This window comes from Catharus ustulatus, chromosome 4 (genome assembly GCF_009819885.2).
Source record: "Catharus ustulatus isolate bCatUst1 chromosome 4, bCatUst1.pri.v2, whole genome shotgun sequence".
In the NCBI taxonomy this organism is placed as follows: Eukaryota; Metazoa; Chordata; class Aves; order Passeriformes; family Turdidae; genus Catharus; species Catharus ustulatus.
The window spans coordinates 39,247,432-39,256,275 of NC_046224.1; the positions used below are offsets into that span (position 1 = coordinate 39,247,432).

The following is an 8,844-nucleotide window of genomic DNA, read 5'->3' on the forward strand; positions in this document are numbered from 1 at the left end:
TTGCTCAGGGGTGCCTAGTCTTACAAAGTCTGCGCTAGTCACACAGCAAGATTTAATGTCGATAACTCTACCTCCCAAATCCTTGTTATGTGTGTGCTGTGGATAGCAAAGGATGGAGCAGGGAAAAGGCAGCAACTACTCTCTTAAGCTCCTTTTGAAGCTTCTGGTGTTTCATGGCTATCCGAGTGCCAATTAGGACTCTGATTTAAAGTTTCAGCAGTCCCCAAGGACAATAGCAGCCACAGCAGAAAGCAAATACTTGAGTTTTCCTTTGCCTGATCAAGGGAACACTGATGCCAATGCATTTTCTCATTTCTCTGTGACTATTATTTGCAACCAAAAAATAACTTCTAGAGAGAATCAGACAGAATGGTGAATTAGGCTCAGTGTGTTTCATTCTTGGGAAACAAATGAAATTATTATATTGTGCCAACCAGAACAAGGCTGCAAGAGTCAACCCACATGGATAATTCCTTTTTTTCTGTATAATAATTCCTCTTACACTGTACACATAAACAGAGCAGCCCCTCTTCTTACCAAATTGGCCTTTTTATTTCTCCATGCTTTATAAATTATTGAGAAGAGTAGGCAAATTGTGGGCCTGGAAGTGTACATGGTTCTGTTTTGTACGAAGCATTGTGACCTTTTTCTGCTCTCCAATAACCAAAAAGTGTCTTGCTTTTAAAAGTTCAAACTTGTCATGTTGTTAATTCTGGAAGATGACAAGTGCACACCATATATTTGAGAGATAATGGTTGGAAAATAAGAATGATATTAACATTCAAATTGATTAACCTTTGCAGGGATGTTGTATTATACTGGCAGAAGATAGGCTGAATATAAACAATACTATTTCAGGTGTCTAGTTGAAGCTGTCTTATTCACCACAGATCCAGTTCTTCCCTCTGGCTCAGGTGTAAATTTGACCCCTGCCTCCTCCTCTGTTTCCTTTACCATGCATGACACATCCTCAAACAACTACTATCCTAGCAACGGTGCCCAGGATGGAAGACCAGGGCAGTAGAAACCTTTAGACAATCTGTCTTGGTATGTTACAGTTTTCATTTCTGGCTGGCATTCATTGGAGCATCCTGTAGGTATGATCCCACCTCAGGCTGGGGTGCTGCAGCTCAGCCCAGAAACATTCCCAGTGTACCTTTGCTGTGGCATCAGCCAGCACTGGGCACAACTGTCAGGTGATGCTACTGGTGACTGCTTCCTTTGGAGTACCTGAATTCGGCTTTTTGAGTGCTCCTTTGGTCCTTTGATGCAAAATCAACAGGCTGAGCTTCAAGGCAGTTGTGTGAGTCCCATCTCTCTATCAAGCAAGGAAACAACAAACCTGCTTGAAGCTATTCCCCAGACAGGTACAGAGTCCAGCTGAAAGTAGCCAAGCCTTCTTTATGCAGAACTAAATGGCAAAAAGGGTCAAAATTGTTAGTGAAGATATTTGAAAAGGTTCTGAGAGTTCTGAAATTCATCACAAAAAATAATACTAGTATTGCCATACCTGCCATTCAGTTTGGGCACCAGAATCTGGATTGTTATGAGTTTTATTTTATTTTCTCTAAGAAAAATCTCTTCTTTTAGAGAGAACTATATCTCCTTTCTTTTAAAATCAGCAACTAGGTGTCCTAAATGAAGAACGAGAAACCTCAGGGGCCTGAGAAAGACAAGGAAGGCAGCTTTTCCTCATTTCCTATTCTGAGTCCATGTTTAAGAGTGGGCTTGCACTGCAGTAAGCAGCACTGTGAACCAAAGGAGCAAATAGCAACAATGAAAATATCTCAGAAAGAGAAATAGGAATCGGGGAATAGGAGCTGTCCTGGAGAAAAAGTGAAAACTGCACCAACTTTATTGCTCTGTTTATGTCCTGAAAAGGGGGCAACCCAGAATAGTTAGGAGGGCAATGATAGGGTACTTCACCTCATTGGAAAACAATCTACTTCTCACAGACTTCACAAAAAGACAATCTCAACTTACTTAAACCCAAAAATGTTTTGCCTCTAGGCTTGTGCTGCTTACATAATTCTTGGAAAACAGAAAAATGATGCCACTCTTTTCATTACCTAGAAAGAAGCAGTCAAGAAAATAAATCCATGGCTAATAGGTATCCCTTTAAAAAAAAAAAAGTAATATGCAGGAGGAACTTAAAGAGAAAGTTAAAAGGTATCCTACAGACCAATTGCCTTCAATTGCCTTCTCAGGCCATAAATTGTGAGAATGGGAACACCTAGAATCGGAGAGCTTTTACAATTACTACTTAGTATTTGTGGAGCATGTACATTTTCAAAGATATTACCATTGCATGTCAAAGTCTGATTAAAAAGATGAAACAAAAAACTTTTATTTATAAGTAGTACTAAATAATCTCTGGCTATTTTTTAGTTTACGGAAAAGCTATACTGGAATTTAGAATTTGAATTGTTAAAGCAGCTGTTATTAGCCAGACACAAATACTTAAAAACATTAATGAAACCATGTATAAGGCACTAAAATGCATAGAGTTCAGATCCTGTTTCTTTTAAAATTAATAATTCTCCCCCTCCTCCCCCCAGTTGCAGAGACTCATCTGGTACAGGTCATCTTTATTTTCTGTGTGCTGTTCAGTGCCAATCTCCACCCCATCGTCCTGGTTCCAGGCTTCTAATGGGCACCAACAATTTAACAGAAAGGTTAGAGGACAAAGAGTACTTCAATTCCTCACAGTGCTAAAGACCAGGGTCAGAAAGGGAAAGTCTAATGAACACAATCCCCAATCCACAGCATTATCAGATCATAGAATTATACAATCGTAGAATCACTGAACATAGAATATGCTGAGTTGGAAGGAGTTTTAATTCAAGCTCCTGATCATGCACAGGACACCCAAGAGTCACACCCTGTGCCTGAGAGTACCAAACAATTTATTGAACTCTGTCAGGCTTGCTGCTGTGACCACTTCCCTGGGAAACCTCTTCCAATGCTCTGGGTGACAAATTTTTTTCTAGATATATAATCTATACCTCCTCTGATTCAGCTTCATGACATTTCCTCTAGACCTCTTTAAAGAGTCAAGGGATGGCCACTTTCCCCTTCTATTCTCCTTTTGGGGTACCAGACAAAAATCAGCTACTGAACTACACTGAACTACAGCCACCACTACACACCAGTTGCTAAACATATCACCTTGTTTTCCTTTGATAGTTCTCAGGATACTTCCATACTCTTAATTCTTCTCAAATTGCAATCATGGTAACTTTCTTCCATGGTATTAGTATGCCAGTGTATTTGCAATTCTTTAATAATTTAGGCACCATCTGATTATCTCCTGTGAAGGTCATCAATGCTTTTTTCTTTTTCTGAATATACAAAATGTTTACCCTCGGGCTACCCATTATTGTCTTGTACTTTTCTCTTTGTCCTAAATTCCTACTCTATTTTTCAACACTGCCCACTTCCCAAAGATCACATACAATGTCCTGATAAATATAAGAATTATACCCCTATATCTCAGGGCAGTGCCCTTTCATCTAATAGCAACTGAAAGAGGACTAAGGGCCTGTGTACGAAAAGGGAACTGCATAATGCTACACCTAAACATCCTTTGACCTGGTGATCTCTTTCCCCTAAAGAAAGGGAGATTAAGAAAAAAATAGCATATTTACATCACTGTATTTCAATGCCTCCAAAGACCCTCCTGTCTTTCATCAGGCAGTGAAAATTTAATGGTTGCTGATCTAAAAGAAGTGGTAGAAGTCACCACACTCTTCACATTCATCAGTATCATCAAGAACTGAAACTTTGTTATTGCAGTTATTTCTCTTGCTCCTCTTGCTATTTCTTTTCCTCCTTCCTATTCTTTCTCATGCTTTCAACAGGGCATCAAATTTCTTCTCCCTTCCTGTACCAGGACTGCAAAGCCCCATCCAAACCCCTAGCTGAAACATTACCTGTCCACATGGAGGCCACTGTTTCCATGTGTGTTGCTGAAATAATTGCCAGGCAACAAAAGCACCTTTCTGCAGTGTGTGCTGCTTGATAAACAGCCCCAAGGAGTAGAAAACTGAGATCCATGATGTACTCCTGACACCTCAGCTTGTAACATTCAGTGTGGGAACAGGTGGAATTCAGGTCTATTTGGCCCACATGACTGCAAATTTGTCACTGAACACCCATCCAGAGTGTCTGTGAACTGCAGGACAGCAGTAGCTCTGCACTAGAGACAAGGCTGGGCAGAAACTACTTGCTGCTCTCACTCCCTGCTCCAGCTTACAAATAGCTGTCAACACATACAAATAGCTGGTTTCTAGTACAAAATCATCCACTGCTCTTCTGAAAGCATCACCGAAAGCAAAAGTACCGGGAGTAAATTCCTGCCTTCTGTGCATTATGTAAAAATGCAGCATATTGTTAGTATTCCTCTGCAGATGGCTTGTTACAGGAAAATGTGGAGTGAGAAAGGGGCGTGTAGGGCATCCTTTCACACCTGTAAGGCCACAGGTTTCACTGCAGCTTCTTGAGCCAGTCAAAGGTTCCCTACCATGAAGGACAAGCCTAGTTCCTGCCAGGATGACAGTATTCATGTGATTCCCAAGGCATGAGGATCTATCCTCCTTCCTTGTCAGTGCCGGGCTGAAAGGAGACAGGTCTTGTTTTCAGTGGGTGGGAAACAAAACCTCATTTCCTAGGCCTGTATTACTGCATATAAAAATGTGCCTTCAGCAGGCAAGACTTCTGGGGTTGTGTATCAGCAAGGCTGTGAAAATATTTTTAACTTCTCTGACAAACTTCTTTCTGGAATGAGAGCTATACAGAAGTTATTTTATAACTGTAGTGATTTCCTGGATATTTTTTATTTATAGAGTGATATATACGAAATTACTGATATTTCTGTGTAGCAACAGACACAGCTCACATATTTCTAACAAATGAGACTGTGTTACTAGGTGTATACTGTGAATTGCCTGAAGATACTACCACAGGACTGTGTGTTTTATCATGCAAGTTGAAAAGGAAATTGTTTTGTTCCCTTGTTGACTGCAATACACAAGAAACTCTGTAAACTCCCAATTACAGCTGCCACTTTTGCACATTCCCCAGACAATTCAAAGAAATAAAATGTTTTTTTGAAATCATTATAATCCGGAGCAACTGGAAAATATGTGGGTGGAACTGGTGTAAAGGTGGAGGAAGAAAAATGCACCAGGATACAAACAGCAAAAACATATCTTCCTTGAAATTTACTGCTTACATGCCTTTTGATGGAGAGGGATGCAGCAGCTGAGATGAATGATACAGTGTAAATCTGAAATCAGTTATGCTTGGTGTGCTGTGCCATGCCAAGGTTTCAAATCTCCGTTAACAGCTCCTGTACATCAGTTTTGACACTAACTGCTCAAAAGCCACAGAATCACTAGTGGCCCAAATGTCAAAACACAGACAATCAAAATTGCAAATGACAATTGCAAGACTGTCTTAAGAAATTAAAATAACAGGCTGAGTAGCTCAGAAAAGTAGCCAGATTATACAGCCAACAAGCCTTTTCCCAGTCAAAAGAGTCTCCAGTCTCTGTGTCTGTGAAAGAGAAGGCATTCCACCTCCTTTTGCAGCAGCTACCCAAAACCAATATAAAATGAAACCAGTGTGGAGAATTTAAGGGTCAGTATTTGCACTTACTTTATTTTTCTGCATTCCATTATGAAGGGAAAATTCTTTTCTCAGACAGCTGGATATATGAAGGAAACTTTTAAAGAAACGATGGACGCATCAGCTCCAAGCATTCTAAAAGCACACACAGATGCATGACCTTCAGGAGTCATAAATTCACCTTAAACATCTGAGATGAAGACTTATTCTTAGAAAAGTAGATGGCAGATTTGATTTCAACAGAGTATGGATTCCACTCTGTCAGATTTCCTAAAAAGCTTCAGGTTGATTTTATTTGCAGGTCAGGTTTCTGCGCCTGCAAGGTGCATTCAAGTTACATTTTCATTTTTTTTCCCTGTAGAAGAGCTGAGAAAAAAATACCTAGATTTGTTAAGAACTGAAATTCTCATTAAAAAACCCAAAAAACAGAGACATTGATCTGGAACTTTAACATATGCCCCATTTGAAACACAAAATCAGACAACTCTTGTGTAGTTCAGATTGTTAAAATCTACCTAGCTAATAAACTTTAGCAGGAAAGAATGCCCTAGTATTGCCAACTAGGCTGAAACTTGGGTTGGGTTTTGATTGGGTTCTTTTTGCTTTTCAAAATGGGGTCTAAAGTAACCTGGTAAAATAAAAAACTGAAGTTTAATTTTAAAACATAATTTTGAGATGTTGTAAATGAGCCATCCTCCTGACCTGGTATGCACCAAGGTCGGGAGTTTTAAAAAGTCAGCAGCACAATTTACTATTCATCTTACCTTGGCAGGATTTCACATGGGGATAAACTCTCATCTACCCAGGCAGGTAATTTTTTTTTCAGCAACCACTATGAATAAAAGTTGTGCAGTGTTAAAAATAATAAAAAACCACATCTATTACATTCAAAAATTTTCAAACAGTAACCGTTGGTAGAGAATTTTCAAATTTAGAGAACACAGGAGTGCAACAGGCTCTAATATATATTTTTTTAGGAATGTAAATTTCATTCAGAAACACACAAGTGAAAGTCACTACAACCTACCAAAATTGAGGTTTTGTAGGCTATTTAGATCAAAAAGAACAGCCTGTCTTCAAAAAGATTTGGAAAGAAAAAAGGAAAATAATTTAATTGGTACACCCAAAACATTCCTTGACTCAACACTTTAAAATGACCCACAGGACTACATGAGGGTAAACAAGGCAAAATGTGCTCACATTGGCTGTGAGCTACACTAGGAACTTGTAACCATGCTGAATTGCTTCTCTTATCTGTTTCTCAATTTCTGCTTTCCTATCTCTCAATAAATCTGATTAACTTGTGCTTGCTTAGTCAAGGGCAAAGGAAAGAGGAGATGGAACTGGCTAGGATTGAAATAAAAGGAAATGAAAAAGGCAAGAAATAGAAGTTAGGTTATTTTTTAAACCTTCTGTACACTATGACACTTAACACCGTGCAACTGAAAACAAAAAGGCTTTTGGAAAAGCTCAGAACAAACACTATAAAAACAAAGGAAAAAAATCCCCTTCAGATAAAATATTTTTCTAAGCCTTGTGGCCAGATTACATTGTAATAACATAAGCAGAGGAAGGGGTTGCTTTTTTAATTACCTGTTGGACTCCAGTCTAACCAGGCGTAGATGTAACTAGCTTAAAAACTTGGAAGTTTTTTTTCACTTTGAAGAGTTACAGAGTTAGACACCAGCTCTTCATACTGTTGTATAAGCCTTCATGTCATGACTGCTGAAAAGAATTCTTCTGAATACACTTTAGACGCAGGCATGGAAACAAAATACAGAAAGTAAGTGGTTTTTGTTTGTTTTAATCCCTTGAACAAGAAATCACAGCCTGAGAGGAGAGGTCAAACTCAATTTTCAAACCCTGCATTCACTCAGGGTGCAGCATTACTGTCAATTGTGTTCATTGCTGCCCTGTAATGGAATTTATGAAGGGTTTTCTCTAAGTTTTATAATAAAAAAGCCAACAAAAAAAAAACCCAAAACCAAGGCAAAACCCAAAAAATTAATAAAGAAAAATCCATGCCACTTGGTCAGGTTCACCACCAGACTTTTTAGATACTACTCCATATGATCTTTTGTCTGTCTCCACTCCTCCCCGTCTGTTCAAATGGAACAGTGCCCACTCACAAATTGGACAGTCCCTGCTGCAGGGATGGCAGATGCAGAATGAATACTTGAAAACAGGGAAAAAGAAGTAGCTTACAGACTAATGCTGAGTGCCAGTGAGACACAGCTGCATTGCAGAAAGCACATTAAAAGAAAAAGCAACCTACACAAAACCCTCCAAGAAACAACTGTGGCTAACTTTTAAAACGATGTCGCTGAATTACAGCTGCAAAGCAGACAATTGGCTCCTCAGCCATGCATGTGAGGGCATTGACAGGCCAGCAGGTACTGGCAGCACAAAGTTATTAGGAGTTAAGGTTTGCTAGATGCATTAATCAAAGAATAAAAGCTTTTTAGCAGGTCAGAGAAGAGGGTGAATTATTTTCAGAGTGCATCTCAGTGCCTGAGGAAGTCCTGGCCAAGACTGCTTTATCCCTGCTAACATTCCTCCTGCCTCTGCTCATCTGGTACTTAGGTGCTAGGCTGCAAACATGACTAGATCTGAGAAGCAACATTTCCTACATATTTTACTGCACCAAAGCAGCAGGAAATGTTATTTGCCTACATATTTACTCCCTCAAATATTGAGATCAATATTTTATTCAAGTCTATTCCATTTTCTTGTCCATAATTGCAAAATAGCATATCCTACTGTACTATAGGAAAATGAGGAAAAATAACAGGGACATGAGGGGGAGTTTAAGGCAGTGAAAAGTGTACCCAGCAAAGTGCCAGACACAGTGATGTTCCCCACTAACCCCACCTAAGAGTGTGTACCTGTAAAAAAGTACATTTTCAGATTTCTTCCAGATGCTGTGAAAACGGACTCTGGGCAATACAAAAAACAGCCATTCAGATATACAACCAGGGTCAAGTCTTGACAGAAGTTCAGGGGAAGATGTCTAGAAGAAGAGAGCAACTTTTGCTGATGGCTGGGGAGGTGGCAATGACCTATGGAACTGCTGCTCTGTCAGATGAGAGGTGAGCCCAGAGGCAGCATTTGACTGTTTTATGACCACACTGTAACTTCATGTACATAGCTGAGACAGATACAGTTTAAATTTTAGGCTAGGTGGTAAAACTTTTAGGCTCAATCTAATGACTGCAC

The 8,844-nt window shown here is 39.5% G+C and overlaps 1 long non-coding RNA gene across 1 annotated transcript in view; it reads right to left on the reverse strand.

Moving 5' to 3' along the window:
* Positions 1 to 7,452, reverse strand: part of LOC116995843 — a 54,153-nt gene extending 46,701 nt beyond the window's left edge. The window contains exons 1-3 of the long non-coding RNA XR_004417785.1: positions 7,222 to 7,452; positions 6,393 to 6,460; positions 1,231 to 5,763 (exon numbers count right to left, since the gene is read on the reverse strand). This is a non-coding gene — a long non-coding RNA (uncharacterized LOC116995843). The remainder of the gene's footprint in view (positions 1 to 1,230; positions 5,764 to 6,392; positions 6,461 to 7,221) is intronic.
* Positions 7,453 to 8,844: the final 1,392 nt, after the last annotated feature.